Consider the following 20,406-nt stretch of genomic DNA (forward strand, 5'->3'; position numbering starts at 1 on the left):
TCCCTACTACCACAAATGATGTTACATTGAACATTCTCACACCTACCCTCTCATGAATCAGCATTAGATGTTTTCTGGGATGTATATTGCAAAGTGGGATTTCTAGGTCATATTTTATTAACATCTATCCAATATTTGACATTATATAACTTTTTGCCATTTTTTCTGGATGTGAAGTGACATCTCAATTTAAATAATATTTCCTTGAATGCTTATCATCTCTTGATACTTTTTTATTTTATCACATTGAGTTCTAACTTCAAACATGCTCTATTTGGTAATTTGTTTCCTTTTAATGACATCATGGGAAGATTCCAGAGCTTTCCAGTTGAGAAACTAAAATAGCTTATCTGAATATCATTCATTCTGTTAAACAGGGGGAGCACCTCCAGAGGAAAAAATACATAAAACAGGTCAACCAGACTAGTTTCCTTGTAAATGTATTCTCAAGTAAATAGAAAAAAAAATGATATCTCCTGAGGGGAAGAGAACTTATCATTAAAATGCACTTCATAGGATGACTCTGCCTAAGAATAACGTGTACTAAGTAGAACTTAGGTTCTCTGAGACTTGATATCCTGGAGAATTCTGTGTAAGCTATGCAATCTCTGATATAAAATGGAGATGTGTCATAATTGAAATTCTTGCTGTGTGAAGCAGGCAAGCACTCTACAAATTCATTAGGAACGTCATCTCTCCTGTGCCAGAGATGCATATCTGACATGGAAAGGTGGGGGCCTGGGGAACTGCCTCAGTTTCCCTGACCTCTTTTTGCTTCACTGCACCTCTTGCTTGCCTATGTCCTTGAATTTAGTAAAGCTTGACACCCAGTGAGATCTCTGATTTTAGCTGACTGAACAGTCTGATGCTGTATTTAGCCCATTAGTCACTTTCTGTTATTAAATGTCTCATTTGATAATTTAAGTACATTCTCAAGCATTAAAACTTTCAGTCTAGTTCAATTTAAGATATCAATCTCACATCCAATTTAAAGCTTCCAAATTGTTTGAAACTTGATCTTAAGCTCAAGAACCTGCAGCAGGAAGAGAAGCACAAGCTGCTTTCTCGTTATTCCTTCCTCTCACTGCCTCCATCCATTCCCGCACTAGTGGCTCTTCTATAAGCTGGAGTGAGAGGTTAAGGGATCATGTAAACAGGTAAAATCCTTATAAGACTGCCGCTACTTTAATTCAGACTTCAGTGAGAGCTCTATCACAGGCATTTAAATGTCGCTGTTTCTAGGATCCCCTTCTTCAATTTACATTTTTGGGAGGCCTTATTAAGGCATAGAAAGACAGATTCCTTATGTGGGAAGTGCATTTTCATGAAAGTTGACTTCTTGTGATCCCACCCCTCAGGGCTCTTGCTACTGGCAACTCAAGCAAGCCTTGCACAGGGTCTTCAAGGCAGCTCCTTGTTGAAGTCTGACATGCCTATGAAGAGAGGAGACTTAGCTGATTATCTGCTGAACCTATAGGCTTATCTGAATGAGCCCTCAAATTGCATCACACAGGAAATTGTATTTCCTGTTCTCAAAGAGCATCAATATCCACAGAAAGAACTACTACTTACACCACATAAATGAAATGCTTTTTCCCATTTTCTATTAACTACACCCATCATACAACTCTGTAAGAAACACAAGCTTCAGGGCAGGGAAGGGAAGATGACTGAAAGAGTATAAAGCAGAAGAAATCATGCTCCCATAATTTCTCTTAGGAAGGATGCTAAGCCACAGTTCTACTGTGAGCCCAGAATAAAATAAGTTGTTGTATTTGCTGTGATATTAAAGTTTGACAGAGTACTGGACAGGACTTTATAATATCTGAAGATAAATAGCAATCACCAAAATTAGACCAATCGCAAAACAAAAATCAAAGGAAATCTCTGGGATTCACTGAGATCATCAAAGAGTAGATGTGAGAGAACTGGCAGAGCCTAACTGAACACAGGAGTAGAATAAAAATAAAAGCCATTGCTTATTTGTGCCCCATTAAAGTCAACTCATTCAGTGCATCCATTACGTACATGAGTCGTTTGGGGTTCTTGTCTAAATTGTCTCTTTATAGCCTCCCTACATTTTTCTTTTAGGTTTTCTGGGATTTTTGACTTCTCTCTCAGCCAAGTATTGTAAAAATTATCCAGTCACTCATAGCTTTACTATACATTTCCCATCCTCAAATATATTAACACAGCTTCTATTTCTTCCACTCTATTAAAGCTGTTTTTCTAACATGGATCCCTGCATGCATATTTTACTGAGACTCTCTAATGCTGTTTAATGGTCAGTTTTTAAACTCTTTGTTCCTTCTAGTTTAATGAAACTACTTTGTCTGATTTTTCATCCCCAGTCCTTTGTATCCACTTTTATACTTGACCCTGAAACATTGAATTTCCGAAGGAGTTGAAAACTAGTCCACTGTACTTCTTTTTCTTTCTCTTTGTTTGTTTTAATTTACTCTCCTGGCTGAATAGTCCATCAATATGCTAATGATTCCCAATGCCTCTCTTTAGCCCTCAACCTGCATTTCTAACTCATCTATTTACCTGCTTATAAGTCAGGTCTGTATGTCTCAAAGATGTCTTAAGCTTATACAGTTCAAATTATAACTGAATACTTATTATGATGTCACTTAAACTTCATATATATATTTAATGGCATATATCTGTTAATTTAACGGCAAAAATTTACCCCAGGTACATGAATCTGTAACCCAGGGTCTATCCTGTAATTCTTCATCTCCTCCCACTTCCAATCAATTATCAACACCTCTAGAAGACTTCTCTGAAATGCCCTTCCCCTCTTTGTCATCATATCACACCATACATGCTTTTATTTTAATGCCTATATTGGAGTGGAGCCATTTATTCATTTGTCTCTCTCATTAAAGTATATGCTTATCCCGGACATGAATTCTTAGGCACCTCTGTAGTATATTACCTAGCATAGAGTCTGCAATCAAAAAGTATATGTTCCATATGTATTTTCTGCCCTGAACTGACTTCCAGTTTGCAAAATAGTTTTCTTTTACTTGCTTCTACATTGATAAACTTTCACTAGATCAAAATATCATTCATGTAAAATATTTTATAAAGAGAAATATGATGTGCCCTTATTAGCTGTAGCTGACCATCTGAATTGCTTTGTGAAATGACGCATAATAAACAAACAACAAAAAATTGATCACTAAATTTAATTTATAAATGTTTTTTCCTTCCTTTTTAAACATATGCAGTGCCAATTTTTATAAAATTATTGATTCAATTAGGAGAATGCCACTTTATAGAGAATATAATTAAAGTATAAGAATACTTCACAGAATTGCCATAAAAGTAAATTTAACAAGTTCTCTCTATTTATTTCCATGCTGACTGCATATGTACTATTTCCTTCCTTTTGCATTAACCTAAGTCCCTCCCTCACAAACTTATTTGCCCTCCCTTGGCACTGTATCTATAACCACTTTTTTACTTCTATTTTTACTATTTCCTTCCTTTTGCATTAACCTAAGTCCCTCCCTCACAAACAAACTTATTTGCCCTTGCTGTGCACTGTATCTATAACCACTTTTTTACTTCTATTTTCTACAATCTATATTATTTTGCTTTTTACACCTACTACTGCTCTCTCTTTACCTTGCTTTCACACTCTTTCTCATTATAATCTGGCAGCTATATCCTCTTGGTCTTTGTGCTCCTTAATAATTTTTGTAGGATTTAGCAATGTTGACCATTTCTTTTTGGACATACTTCCTTCTTATCCAAATATTGTTCTACTCAACTGCTCATTCTGTCTCATTTTCTCTTCATAATAGAGAAGGTAGTAAATTTCCATTGATTTATTCAGTCAGCCAACAAACATGTATTAAATGGCTCCTGTGTGTCAGCACTTTGCAAGTGATAAAAAAACACTTATTCCCAAAGAACTTACTATTTGGATGGGAAGACAGATATATAATGAATTCAAACATAGAGAGGAAGGCATTCTAAATAACATATAAACATCTAGAGGGTTAAATTTAATTTTGACCCAAAAAGCATTAAAGGAAAAATTAGATACCATATACAAAGAAATATGGTGAGAATTTCCTATCTTATATTTATTCCTTTGTAAGGCAATGGAGGAATAAATTCAACTATGAATCATTGATAGAAAAATCGGAAAATATAAGTCAAGAAAGGCTAGCTTTGAATTCTCAAAAGGTATTGCTTTAGAAATTCCTATGCTAATTTTCCACTTTTGTAATGAATTTATGTTTTAAAAATAATCTAGTCAAGAATTATATAATATTTAAATAATATTTTTCCCCCTCTGATACACTGTATAGCTAATTCAAGTGCAGTAGTCTGCTGTAGCACAAAGTTTTTATCATGGCTTTTGTGATATTTCCTACTGATAGGATGTCTCCTGTCACTCAGAATGATCTTGCACAGTCTTTTGAGGACTCATGCATGTGAAAAATAATCTTTCGTGACAGTTTCCTCCAATTTAAGACAGCAATTTCTTCCACATCTGCCTGTTTTATTGATAAGCGTCATTGGTGAAAGGGAATTGTCTGCAACCCAGTATAGATGAAAATGAATAGTACTGGAGATTATAAATGTAACCTTGCTAGAGAAATTATATCAATTTGAGACATATTGTCTCTTGAAGGTAGACAAATACTAAAGAGCTGAACCATACAGTTTATGAAACAATTTATTTTTGTCATCTCTTTCAGCAAAATCAAAACCAACTTTTTCTTCCTTCCTTCCTCCCTTCCTTCTCTCCTTCCTTCCTCCCTTCCTTCCTTCCTTGCTTCCTTTTCTCTTTCTTTCTTCTCTTTCTTTCTTTCTTTCTTTCTCTCTTTTTCTCCCTTCCTCCCTCATCCTCCCTCCCTTCCTTTCTTTCTCCCTTCCTTTCTTCCTTTTTTCCTTCTTTCCTTCCTTCTCTCTCTTTCTTCCTTTTTAGTGCTGTATATGTGAATCACTCTGTGCCTCAGTTTACTCATGTATAAAACTGGGACACCCATCATACTTCACACAATTATAATTTTTAAAAATGAAATGTTTTCAACAGTGTCTTTCACAGTAGTGTTATTTAGTGTTGTAATATTATTTTTTCATATCCTTATCAACTTCTTATGAAACATTCAAGTATAAATTTCTGTACCTTATATTGTGAGTCAAGAGCTATGATTCCCTCCCTTATGCTATGTGCAGTGGGCAGAATTCCCCTTAGAACTGTCAATGCCCTAATCACTGGAAGCTGGGAATATGTTACCTTACATGGCAAAAGAAAATTTGCAGTTGAGATTAAGGTTAAGTTTCTTAAAATAGGGAGAAGATCATAGATTATCAAGATGAGTCCAATATAATTACATGAGCTCTTAAAACATAGTAAACTGTCTTTGTGTGGAGTCGAGTGAGGAGAAGTAGGAAGAAAAAAACAGAGATCCCAATCACAAGAATATTGCCACCAAGACAATTTGCCCACCATCACTACACTACTGAATCTCAGAGGCAATAAGATGAGAGAAAGAGGGAGAGAGAGATAGTGCATGGGTAAGAAGGAAGAAAAGGAGGGGAGAAGGAAGTAGTAATACAAGAAAAACAATAATAACTTATTCCAAAATAAAGTAAGACTGTAGAGACATCACTTAAAATAGCAACAAAATTAAAAAATATTTAAGAATGAATCTAACAAAAATTACACAAAACACGATTGAAAGAAAATTGAAAAGCATGATTGAAAGACATAGTAGATTTTCATTTGAAGCAAAACAAAACACAACAGTGTTATAACAAATGGTCTTCAAAGCTAAGTCTCTTACGAGAAACACAAAGAATGGAAGGCAATTTTTCACATTGTCTAGAAATCAAGACATATTATAAAATATACTAATTAAAATCTAGTAGTTTTATACAAAATTATGGAAATAGATTAGTGGACTAGATACAGATTCGGAGGACAAAATATACATATATTTTGCTCTAATTTGAGAGAGGAAGCTTTAGAAATAATCAAGAAAAGATTACTTAGCAAATTTTCCAAAAGTTAGAAAAACTAAATATATGAAAAGAACATATTAGATATCAAATCACTCAAAATTATATAAACATGATAACAGTTAAAACTTAGAGAAAAATTTCTTATCTTGGTATATGGATATATATCTTAAACAGCAAAAAGCAAGTATATTAAAGAACTGATAAATTTTACCATATTAAAAATAAATATTTTGTGAAACAAAAGACATTCTAAATGTTCAAATAAGCAAAAGACAAATGAGTATAAAAATGGATATAAAATTAATCAGTGCAAAATTATGACAAGCAATTTATTAAAAAAAAAATCAAAGGAAGAGTTCCTCATAATCAAATAATGAGATTCTTTGGAGCAAAAGGAGAAAAATTCCTTGATCTACAAGTATCAACATGGATGTGTTTTCATTATGTTAAATGAAAACAGCACATTTCTATGAGGCAGGATAATAGGACAGAACTTATGTGAATTACAAATGTTCATAAAAAGTATCATCATAAATTTTATGGCTATACATATATTCAATATATAGAAATATGCACTGGAACAATACATAACTTTTTTTTTTTCCCCTGGAAATATCTGATGGGGGCTGGAGCTGGGGAAAATACACATTAATTTTGGGTGTTGTGTACAACTTGTGTCTATAATATTAGTTTCTGTGCTTTTAATGTTTTGAAAAAAAACAAAGTAAAACACGTGGGGAATAATCAATCAGGCTTTTTGGCTCTTTTTGCAACATTATATTTGTTACCAAACTCAAACCTTCCATCACTTTCTGTATCCATATTATTTTGTCCCAAAAGCTCTTATCTCATTTGCATTCAATTTACTTATAAGAATTTCATCATACCAAATTATTTTTCTTGCTGACAAATTTGTAACAGATATAAAAAGATCTTATTTGACTTCTACCTAACCTAAGTACAATAAAAGTATTATATTTAATATTGATGACTCTAAAGACATGTCTGTATTAATTAGATCAAGAAACTAACTTTAATACCAGGTATTAACAATATTGAATATTTCCCAGTTCACATGAACCTGAAACTCATTCTAGCTCCCCCTATATTTTTTAGAGTTTAGTTTGTAAGTGCTTATTTTTAAGTCAATTAAATAGGGCTCTTTTATAAGTTCAATTCTGATAATATTTTCCAGGGATAGAGACATGGCATATGTATAATTTGTACACTGACATATAAACAGACAAAACTAGAGGTCTCATAGCTTCACTTTAAAAACTTAGTCACAACACAGAACACAAAGTACACATGCACAGCCATCACAGGTTGACCAGTAGAGGCCCTAATCAGACACTCCCTTAAATACAAGTGTCTCTCAATGGCATATGCATGTCAGAACCAACTGGCCCAAAAGAGCACCCCTTACCCAAATGGTGCCTGGTGCCCACAAATGATTCTCAATGGCAGATGCACATCAGAATCAACTGGCCATAGAAGGAGGCTGCCTGGGCATGCTCCAATGGGAAAACCTGGTCCTGGAGCTTGTCCAGTTCATCCAAATGCATGTTCCCATCTCCACCAACTGAAAGTGAAAATTGGCAGCTGGTGCTGAGCAGGGGAGAGACAGGGAGCATCCCAGGAACGAATAGTTTCCATAGCTGCTGGGACTTCCCTGATAATACCCCACTCTGGCCCGACTAGCCATAAGCATCTGCCCTTCATGGCCAACCCAGCATGGTGCCACAGCTGGCAGCTTCAATCTAGGAAGCCTGGAGGAACTGGATGCTGCAGGAGTGCAGCCCCATGTTGGATGCCATGTTACCAAACTCAGGTCCAGCTGCTTGCCGCTCAAAAAATAATACCCAAGAGGCAGTTGTTGATAGAAAAGAAGGTTGCTTTTAATCAGAATGCTAGCAATCTGGGGAGAAGGTGGACCTCCCTGTTTCCTCCCAGAAACCAGCTCTGAAGATTCTGCTCAGCCATGAAAGTTTTAAAGGGAAAAGGGGAATCAAACTTGTAGCCATCTCCCTCTGCATATAGGCTTGTCAACTCCTTGTGATCGTTCTTTAGATGCTATCTTGTTCACACAGTTTGTTCGGGAGATTACTGAAGGGGAAGCTAGGGAAGAGATCTGGTCACCTGTTAGTTATTCTTCATTCTACTTCTTTGATCTAAGTAAAGAACCAAATACATATTTGAGATATATTTGTATAGCAAATATATCTCACATTTAGAGCAGACAGAAATGAGTATTAAATTACTGTTATTTACTACTGCCATTATTGTATTTAGGCAAGGTATTGTGTGATCAAAAGATTTGACAAGTGTTCTTGGGCCGGAGATAAGGAGAGCATGGGGGTCCCTGGTTTAAGGTTAGTTATAACATAGCTTTGCTAAAATAAGCGAAAAGGGATTTCCTGCTGAAGGTGGTTTCCTGCAAAGAGCTGCTTACATATTCTCATTAAGAAACATTGCAACACATTTCAATTTTCACCATAAATTTTGAAAAAGTTTGAAGTTTAAAAACTTTGACTTAATTTTTATGAGAATATTTGTATTTACAAATTGGCTTAGAATTAACTCTTCTTGTTAACCACTGAAAATGTGGTATAAAGCAAGAAAAACTGCAATTTACATTTAAAATACACAATGCGTTATTCAATTGTACTCTGCCTTACATTTCTAGAACTTCAAAAGGTGGTGGGAGCCTTATTCTCAAATAGAAATCCGAAAAATATTTTAGGTGTGCAGACTTTTTGTTCATTGACTGATTCATTCTTTTTTTTTTTTTTTATCCAGGTGGTGCATATATATTGACCTAAGCACATTGCTAATCTTTGGAAATAAAACAGTGTTTCGAAAAGTACTATCATGACGTCTAGAATTCTCAGTTATTTGGAATTTTTTTCCATTTTATTTAGGCATAGAGAATAATTGTTCCGACTAATGTTGAAGATCTGCTTGGAAAAGACCAGAGAACATTTTTACTCTGCCAGGTGAGAGGGTTTGAGGAAAAGAGGTATGTGAGTAACAGCATGACATATTGGTGGGTCTAAAGTTGGCAGATCTGTTAAGTAATACATTCCTGTTGATTACCAAAGAAATCTCCCTTTCATGTTTTAGGTACTGCTTGTTATGCCATCAAAATGATCCTTTTACTAAGGTTTGAGTGAAATAATATTTGTAGATAGTCACACTTAATTATGATAGAAATAAATGCATCATTTATGTTTCTATAAGTAGATGAATAATAAAAATTTAAAAGTATAAAATTTTATATTTTTTACACTTTTATTTCACAATAACCAGAAACCTGACTTATCCTAGCCAACACAATTGCAAAAATGTAATGTGTGTGTACTTATAAAATGTTAAAGTCATGTTTAAAACAATTGTAATCATTTGTTCTTGACAATGAAAAGTCATAATCACTCATTTTGACAACACAATGATGGGTTCTTTTTATAGATCACTCAGATGTTCTAAGAACTTAAGGAATTAAACTTAAATGACTTACATTTAAATACCATTTCTAAATCATAGACCTGCTCAGATTTTTTTGATCAATCTTAACAATGAAGCCCTAATGCATAATTTAGATATTTAAAATGTGTCAATTTTAAAAGCTGAATTGAACAGAAATGTTATTTAGAAATCAAACAAATCTCTCTCACTTAAAGTTGATGAAAAATAAACTTCTCTTAAAAATGCCCTTATATTTTTTACTATATGTTAATGCTTGTAGATAGTTTTATTTGCTATGATATTTTCTTTTATAGAATTATATTTCTAATAAATATAAAAGTATTAATTATAGGCTTAATTAAATTATCTAGCGATATTGATTAATTACATATTTTAATATCCTGGTAAACTTTAATTGCCAATTAAGCTTTCTAAAAAATTTGAATTTTTTATTGGCTAAGAAAGGGACATCTTTTATGGGCAGTGGACAACGAGGGGACCATTGAATTACTATAATGCTTTTAAGCTATATACTTGTAAAATTTTGTCTATATTCTGAATAATCTTACAGATATTTGTTTTGCTATTTTTCATATGTAGAGGTAGCTGTGATTAATCATTTTTTTCAAAGTAAATTCATATTGTTTCCATTAAATTAAGTACATTCTAAATCATGAATACTTAAAGCATAAACGGTATCATGCGGTCGTCTGAAAATACTTAGACATAAAAAGTGTTCCTCACATTGGATCATTTAGAAGATAGTTCTGCCATTGTTTGCTCATTTTAAGAATTATTAATGTTTAATTTTTTCAATGCACTCTAATTTTTCATGAGACATTTTATTGTGATGTCTCCATTAAAATTATTCTCCTGCTAAAGAACTAGAAAAATGATTATTGTAATATTCTCTCAAGACAGCAAACATCTAATGAGAAAAATTTATTTTTACTGGCAATGATAAATTACATTTTAAAAAGAGTTTCTGAGGGAGATAGGATATGTAGATTGACTTAATTATATATTTAGTCAATCTAAACAACTATTGTTTTCAGGTACAGCAAATATATCTCACATTTAGAGCAGAGAGAAATGAGTATTAAATTACTGTTATCTACTACTGCCATTATTGTATTTTGCCAGATTACGTTATGAACAATATATGACATTAAGACTTAGCTGAGCAGAGTTCTGAAGTCTAGCAGTATGATTCATTCTGTTACATGCCTTGCTCTGGATATATAACATCTGAAGTTCATGAATAGAATTAAAAAGAAAGAAAATTCTAAAATAAAATATGTTCTTAATATTTAGTCAACTTCTATAACAATTAACATGTGGCTGTTCCTTCACAGGGTGCATTCCTATGTCAGGTGTAATAAACATTGTGTGGTGAGGCAAGATAATAGTCACTGATGTATTTTTTAGTGTTCTAAATTTGGTAAGAATGGTTTGCCTGATTTAATACTTCCAGATTTTTTCCATTATATCCATGACATATGATAGTCTGGTCTGATAATCTGATATTTTGCTAGCATTTTTCTTGTTTTTAAAGATTAAGCCTCTTATAGTATTTTATCATTAATACAATCTATAACCAATCATGATGTCTCAATATAATTATCTCCCTGCTATTAGGCTAAATCTATTTAACTGGGAAAACCTTTCCTAATTAATAGGGCAATACTTATTCTTATACAAATGACGAACTGCTTCTCATGAAAAGAAATTCACATAATATGTGTGTGTGTGTGTGTGTGTGCGTGTGTATGCCGTGGTATACTTTGTAAATTTGCAATCTTTTCAATCGTGTGACATACAGCTACCTCATAAACGATTCACGTGGTGCCCAGAGGTACAGTTAAAAAGGGCAAACTGATGTCATGAATGCTTGTTTGTATAAAGCTCTATTAATAATAAATTAGTTCTCCCTTCTAGAGTCAGGATATAGTGCCTGTGTCTAGTAAATGGTAAGCATAAAATCGGGCAATTCTTTACAAAGAAAATGTAAACTTCCAGAAATATATATGTATCCTTTGGCTCTTTGTAATGATTGTCTCAGAATAATAACAGTGAAACTATAACAACACATTTAAAATAAGTTTTCTACTGTATATTGTTGGAAAATAAATAGGGAACCTCCATTTTCTATTTCAGCACATTGTTCTTTTTATTTTTGAATCTATGCTGGTAAGATACTGCTACAAATTGACCCACTGTGCTAAAAAGATGCTATGAAAAGAATAACAAGAAAGAAATTTTATATTTAACCTTCCATTTAGAGGACTTCTTATAGCTGGATGAGCTTATAGTGTGTCTGAGAGTCATTTTCATGATGTATTCCTTTATATGCATATGTGTAGTAGTCATGCTATAGCTATAAAGGGTTACACTTCTTTTTTACCAAATTTGAATTATTTTTACTTAGTGTAACATGAAAATCAAAAGTACTTAAGAAAAGTAAAACTTCTGATTAAAATCAGTGAATTGAACATTAAGTTCCACTATGTCTGCAAATCGCCAAAATGACCATAATCGAGTTTTTAAATGTATTTCCCACAAAGACATAACAAAGGAAAGAACAGCAGTATATATCTTGAGATCTGGTTTGACGTTAGATGAATGGAAACTGGGCTTACCTGAACCAAAATCTCTAATCTAAACAAAACAAACAAACAAAAATGAAAACCAATTTATATCATAAATAAGTCAGAAGATTGAAGAAGATATGAGTGGGGAGATGTGATGGAGGAATAAGCATGACAGGATTATGTGGCAGTCTTTTAAGAAAAAGACCATTGTATCTACCAGGTTAATTCTACAACCCTGAATGTTCCTCTACCCCTTGAGAGAAGTCTGGAGATTTAATCTCTGCAGAAGGTGAGAGAAAATATTTCTGGACATCAGGCACAATGAAGGACCCAGACTGGACATTAAAGGAATGTTTACAAAATGTATAGACCACTATTTACTTTCCCCATGTGCTAAGCACAAAATCGGTAACCAGGTGGTTTACAATCCATATATGATATTGGAATAGTCTCCTCTCTGAAATGTGTTGAACCCAAAAGAAAATTCACAAAGATATTCTAATGGAGTGTGTGTATGTTGGATTGATGGGGAACGGTCTTTTTCAATCAGATTCTTAGTTTTCTATCACAAATACAAAGTGACAGGTAAGGATCACCACACATTTAAGAAAAAAATAATCTAAGGAAAATATCTTAAGAAAATTATCTAAAATTAAATGCAGAAACAAAAGAAAAACAAGAAACAAATGTAGATTGAAGGAAACAGCTTAGATAAAGCTGGAGTAATCAAACTTAAAAGATTACCAGTAGGGCTTCCCTGGTGGTGCAGTGGTTGAGAGTCCGCCTGCCGATGCAGGGGGCATGGGTTCGTGCCCCAGTCCGGGAAGATCCCACATGCCGCGGAGCGGCTGGGCCCGTGAGCCATGGCCGCTGAGCCTGCGCGTCCGGAGCCTGTGCTCCGCAACGGGAGAGACCACAACAGTGAGAGGCCCGTGTACCACAATAAAAAAAAAAAAAAAAATCACCAGTAATATTTTTGGCCTTTTGAGTATCCCTAATAAAAGAAAAAAATTCTGTAACAATTATTTACCAAAAAAAAAAAAAAAAAAGGAAGTTAAAAGTATGATGGCAGTAACTAATACCTAGTAGAAATATTGGAAGAAAGATGTGAAACAACCTCCCAGAAGGAGAGAAAACAAAAGAAAATGAGAACACTGGTCTGGAGAGCCAATAAATGTTGTTTGTCAGAAGAGGGAACTCGGAGGCAATGCAGTCTAGTTTCACTAATTTTTGAACGATTCCTGCATGTTTCAGAGAGAGACAAGGCCCACGATTCTTGTGAATTGCTGATCCCTGGAAGGTAATAGTGAAGCCTTTGATTTACTCTTTACTTAGAGCAAGTGAAATCACTGATTCTTTAGAAGCTGAAACGTGTATCTTAAACACATCCCCAGTGTCTCTGATGTTTGGCTTTCGATTCTGTGATACCATAGAAACTAAGGGAGCCTTCCAGAGCTTTCTCTTCAAGACACTGAAAGAACAAAAGGCATCCCTGGCTGGGTAGTCAGGACTTTCCAAACAGCTCAGAAACAAAGGTAAAAGGGGAACCTTCCAGGTTACCTGGGGAGGCATTATTCATTCCATCTATTTCCAGTGGTAGATGAATATGTTATAATCTTTTTTCTGACTTTTTCCCTTCTAATCTATTTCACTTTGAGGGCTGAGAAAATATGTTAAAATTTAGGTATCCCCTAGGCATCAAGAATATCACTGGACTCATTTTTGGCAGGTTATTATGTATATATTTTTGTAATTTAACCTGACAGTCAACAGTTTTCTTCCATTCAATGGTCCCAGTTTCCTATATGCTTGTACTCTGTAAATTCTTGTCCGTAACCTCGGCAAGGTCATTTGGAAGGGAATTAGAGATAAATAGTCATGCTGCACAATAACCACTTATTGATTTGTTTGGCTCCAGTAAAAATAATATAAAAGTGTTACTTAGGAAATGATCCCAAACTAGTTTCCAAAAAGTAAAAAGTTCATATTTTAACAAAACTTTGAAATAAAAGAATAAAAAGAATCACTTTACTTTTGAACTTGTAAAAGTATGCATCTTCTTTACTTACATGATATAAACTCTCCTGGTATGTGTATAATATGTTGAATGTAGTTTTAAAATAACCTATAACATAGGTGGAGAATATTATGAAACTTACTCAAAAACTTCCTAAAACTCTTTCTTACGCAATGTTAAAGGCATAATGTGGAGGACTGCCACTTCCAGCCACAATGAAGTAACAATTCTTGCTGAAATAACTAAAAATCCAGGAAAAAATATATGGAAAAATTGTTTTTAGAAACAAGAGAATATTATGTTACTTACTCAAAAACTTCCTAAAACTCTTTCTTACGCAATGTTAAAGGCATAATGTGGAGGACTGCCACTTCCAGCCACAATGAAGTAACAATTCTTGCTGAAATAACTAAAAATCCAGGAAAAAATATATGGAAAAATTGTTTTTAGAAACAAGGTAACAGCAGCACAAAGCAGTGATCACTGAGAGAGCGAAAATAAGCAAGGGCAGCCCAGTGTCTGTCTCAGTTTATTGCCTGGAAGAGTCCCAGATCAAAGCACAGGGAGTGGGACCTCAGCTGTTCTACCCTGAGCTCACCGGAGTATCTTGTGCACATGTACATCCAGCCAAGGATTTGAGGGGGTTTATACTCAGAGCTTTTGTATTCACATTATATGACATCTTCCTTTCCAGGTTTCTCCCCCCAGTGACAGCTCTGAATCCCTCTGACACCTTAAGCCAGTGACAATGAAGATTTCCCAGAGAGCTCTTACCACCCCTTGCTAATCAACTGGAGAGTGGTGTTAGGGGCCAAGCCACATAAATGTGGACTTCACTCTCTGCAGTTCACTTCTTTCAAGGACTGAACTCTTCCAGATTCTGTGTGATTTAGGTCATTCCAATTCCATCAAATAACCATTTTATTTTTTAGTCCAGTATATAATGGTCATCAAAGTTAGAGTTGCATCCAAAACCAGTCATGTGAAATTAGTTTTCTCATAACTGTTTACACATTTCTCAACTTGAATTGGAGCATATATATAAAAATATAGGTATCTACTTATATTCATTATAAAACATGGCAATGCTTAGCAGTCTACCATCTAGTACTCATACTGGAAACATACAAACTCATTTAGTATACTGGAATCTCAAATATTTAATTTTCTGATCATATTTTTTGCACCCAGGTACATTACTGATGAATAAGTTCATAGTTATGGTCTCATTTTATAATATTTCATAATTTTAAGCATAAAAGGTAGCAAGCAGAATAGGTGACATTTCCTTCTGTAAACAATCTTTTACCAAGCTACTCCCTATCTTGTTCATTTATTTGAATCTAAACATATTATTACCAGTCAACAGTTAGTTAGTATTCCAGTTTGGAACAGAGACAAAACAATGCAAAAGACATGAACGTATAAAGTAAGCGCTATATTTATTTTGGGACTCATCCATGTTGCTGTGTGAATCCCTAGCTCTGGCTCTTTGTTGCTGAGCCAGACTGGAAAAAAAATATATATATACTGTAAAATTCCAGTTGCACAAAATTCTATAAAACACAAACTGATGGACTCACAGACAGCAGGTCATAGTTGCCCGGAGGTGGCGGATGCAGGAGGGAAGGATTGCAAAGGGGTATGGTTGAACTCTTGAGGGAGATGTGCATGTTTACTGTCTTGACTGTGGTAATGGTTTCACTGGCATGTATATATGTCAAACATTTATCAAATTGTGCACTTTAAATATACATGGTTTATTGCATGTCAACTATAACTCAACTGAAAAATTTAAATTAGAGTCATTAAAACATTAATGATCCCCTAAAGAAAAAGTTAAGTACATATTGAGATAAATGCCATTGGGGAAATACACAAATATTATGAAAGGTATGCCCCTCCTTCATGCAATGTTCAGAGACAGCCTCCTGGAGAGTGTAACATTTAAGTACAGATATGAAGATGAGACAAAGTCACTTTGCTACATTTTGATGGAATGTTTTCCATGCAGAATGAACAAACTATGCAAAGACGGACTATAGAGACCAGTGTGACCAGATTATGATGAGAAAGTAGCAGGGGAAAGCTCAACAGCGACCAGATCATAAAGATCCTTATCTCTATGGTATGGAATTTAGACTTTTAAGTATGAGAAAGAAAAATCTACTGGATTTTTTGGAAGGAAATATGATTTAAAATTTTAAAAATAAAGTCATTCTGTGCTAAATGGAGAAGGGAGTATGAAACCAGCAGAAGATAAGCAGGGAAAAGTTGCTTTCATGGGTGGTTGATTGGAATTTTGCTGATTGGGGAGGTGAAGAGAAAGTGAATTAGATTAAAAACATAGATTAAAAATATAATCTGAGAGTACAACAGAGAGATTTAAAATGATAGACTGAATGTATGTGGCTGATGAACAAGGTAATTCTTTGATGCCTTTGGAATTCACGATTATTACTATAATGATAGGGGGTTTGATTAGGAAGTTGGTTATTTCATAATCCATCTGATTATAAGAAGCCATATTTGTCATGCATCTTAAAATAACTTGATGAGTTTCTATATGTTTTAGCAAAATCCTCCTGTGCATTTTAAATATGGCACCAAAACCACAGTCAGGGCTGGCATATAGCTATTGTCTTGTACATCTACACCACTTGTGTAAATGTTGAATTTCAATACTTCTATACTGATTGGTCACTACTCCAATCCTGATATGCTCCCTTTTCTTCTCTCAGGACCTCTAGATTTTCTTGTGATCCAAAAATTAGAGGACTAAAACTTAGCATGGTAGGAAATGTCCAGAACTCTGCTCTAGTTTTATGGTTTAGTTCCTGTGTCTACTCAGAACGCTAAAGCCCAAGCCATGTATTTTGGATAGTACACAAGACCAATTCTTTACAATTATTCAATTTTTCTCTAGATAAAGTTTCCTAGCTATATTCATTACATCTTTTAGAGCATTTTTCCATCTCTAAAAAATATTGTTCTAATATTTGTATTGTGATTACATTACATATATAGATACATTTAGAGACATTAAAATTCTTTACAAAATTGAAAATAAAGCAATTTTACCCTAGGTCTTAAAATAGAATTTTATAATTTTATTTATGTAAGTTCTATACATTTCTAAAGACGTTTATATTTCTAGATTTTATGTTTTAAAAATGTAAGTGGGAATTTTAAAAAAATTATACTTGCTATGTGCTATTAAAATTTAAGAAAAATATTTCTTCTCTCACATTTATTGGTGCAACTGACCACCTTACTAAATCTCAGAATTTTCCAGTGGTTTTCATCTTCCTATGCTTTGTGCTTAGTAAATCAAATAATTTTTTTGATGAGTAATGATCATTTTTTTCCTTCTTACCTATATTTATATTTCTTGTGTATATGTTATATACATCAGAGTTTCAATTAAATAATTATGGTTTCTTTCTCTGCAATTGTAGAATTACATTCCTTTACTCCCCTCAAATCAGACATGACTATGAGGCTTGCTTTGAACAATATTTATGCATGTCAGAACGGTTAGAAATATTTCATTATGCCCCACCTAAAGAACACTATACAATCCTGCATTCTGCATGTATTCAATATGCACTATGTCTAGAAGAAATTCTATAAAATATGCTAAATATGATTAGTATCAATCCCTTTTTTCAGCTCAAAGGGATTTTCCTTCTTATAATTTTTCTATGAAGAAATGTACTTAAATTATCTGATTCAGAAAATAAAATTTGATGCCATTTTTGCATATATAATTGTGTGTATTCATACATATATATTTCTATTTAAGAAAATAGTGCTTAAAATTAAGCAGAGTTGAATCAAACAAGTATATCATTATATACATATGCTTTATGTATGATATACATCCCCCCCACACACACACTTTCTGTTGTATAATAAACTCCTTGAGAGAAAAGGATTACTTATTTTAAAATTTTTCTTTATATATCACATACCTAGTATAATATCTAGTTTAAGAAATATTTCTTGACTGAAGTTCTAACTGTAAATGCTACTGTATATCTTATAGTTTCTGCACTATTGATATGGTCAAATAATTTGTGCACTTAAAATATGAAAGGTTGTAAAACTTGCCATTGTTTAAAAATTAAAAAAAAAAACATTTAGTTTTCTCTCCAGCCATAATAAAACAACAATATAAGCAAAGCTTTAAATGACTATATAAATGTGTGTAATTCTCTGCTTATAGTTTAATAAATACTATTATTATTTCATGAGGCACCGTTAACTTTTATGGTGGTTTTTCTATACATATAAAGTCACTGCCCATTTGATGTACTGGGAATTCTTATTTTAAGATTAATATAAATAATTGCATGCACAGGGCTCTGGTTATTTTTTTGTAAGAGCATATTTTAATTGAGTTTGACTGCCTAGGCAAGGAAATAATAATTAGAATACCAAACATAAAATGAATCATCCTTATCCAGGACTGTTCATTTGTGCTAATCTTTAGGATTGGAATCATTAACAAATAAAATATATATCCTGAGCATGAAAACCTGAAGGCAATGGATTTTTTATCTTGTATAAAGCATTGCATAAAACCTGGGAACTTGCCTGCTGTGTAACTATTCTAACTCCAAAGCTAACTTTGCTCTATCTCTAGATATTTAGAAACAAAATGTTCTTTACAAAAGTTGTCAGCTTAAGGTAGAAAATTAATTTCTTCTTACTCTATGAAATAAGTTTAAAGAGTGTAGCTAATGATTTTTAAAAACATGATGTGATACAAGAATGATGTAAAATAAATGAGATGAGTTATAAGGTAATAATAGATGAAAAGTGGTGACAAATATAATTTGTATGGCAAAATAGCTAATACCTGAATCACAAGCACTCTAAAAATTATAGTTAAATTATAAGAAGAGTAAAAGTAATGCTATTAATTTACATAAATATATCATGTCTAGAAGACATCCGTTCCATATGTCTGGAAGTTACCAGAAAAGAATCTTAAGGGGGAGAATATACTCATTCTCAGATGCCCTATGGATTATTATAATCTCATTTAAAAATATAACTGGAAACTATCTTGATATTTTCAGTGTGAGAGCTTTGGGATGGAAATTAATTATCATGTTATTTCCTCCTACCTTCCTTTTAATGCCTAAAATCCAAAAATCATACTTCTACCTGTTCCAGGGTTCTCAGCTGAAGAGGCTCATGGAATGGATGCCATTGATGATATGGCTCAGCTCTCTGTGATGCCCAGACGTTGTGTGCTGTATTTTTAATCTTAAATTCCTAGAAAGGTAAATATGAATGTTCAAGGTGAACCAATCAATTGGTTATGGGAGACCAGGTCCAAAATCAGGAATATGAGAGGAAGCCATTATTGTGAATACGGCAGACTTTTCCAGCAATTACATACTGGTTTCTTCTAATACATATCCATGAGTCTTTTTCTGACTACAATCTCACCTTGTATCATAGTTTCCAAGTCGCACCATTCTGCAGATATTCTGGTCTCCCAGTTTCTTAACCATATGCAACTATTTTCTCAGCTGTGGGCTTTTCACTTGTTTCTTCTAACTGGTATATGTCCTTCTATGCTTCTTGCCACACTTAACCTAGGGGATCGGGGTGGGGGTGGGTCTTTTTCTGCATGCTGAAATTTCACAGGTAAATTACTCTGTTGAAATTAGCATCCTCCCCCTGTGTGGTCTTTCATATCACCCTTTAATCATCCTGCAAAGACTCTATTAAAATCTGTAGTTTTCTTCTTTGTAGAAGAAACATGTAGGTTTACATGTTTTATTCTGATTTTGCCATCAGAATTTAAGATCCATAAAGGCAACATTTTTTAATCCTCATTACTGTTATATCTCCAGTGACTAGCACAATCAATACATTTGCAAATGAATAAATTTAAATAATTCAATAGTGAAAAGTGAGCTTGAATGTATGATTCCTGAATGTCCTCCTCCCATTTCACAATTTAAAAACAGAATTATCAACTACATTAACCAATTAAATATAATTGGTGAATACATATAAGTTGTTGATATTAAAAATGAAAAATCATACACATTATTAGCATTAACAAGAGTTAATGTTGTTGTGAAGACATCTTCATGCTCATATTACAATTAATTTTCAAAATTCTTCTATACTAAAGCAGAGAGGCCTGAGAGTGTAGGGTCTGGAAACAAGCTGAGTTTAAATCCTAGCTTGACACCTTCTCTTTATGTCACTTAATTTCTCGGTGACTCAGTATTTGTATCATGAAGCTATAATAATAATAAATATGAAATAGATTTTTATGGACATTAAATACATAAAATGATTATAATATGAAAA

This window comes from Physeter macrocephalus, chromosome 7 (assembly GCF_002837175.3).
Source record: "Physeter macrocephalus isolate SW-GA chromosome 7, ASM283717v5, whole genome shotgun sequence".
Taxonomy (NCBI): domain Eukaryota; kingdom Metazoa; phylum Chordata; class Mammalia; order Artiodactyla; family Physeteridae; genus Physeter; species Physeter macrocephalus.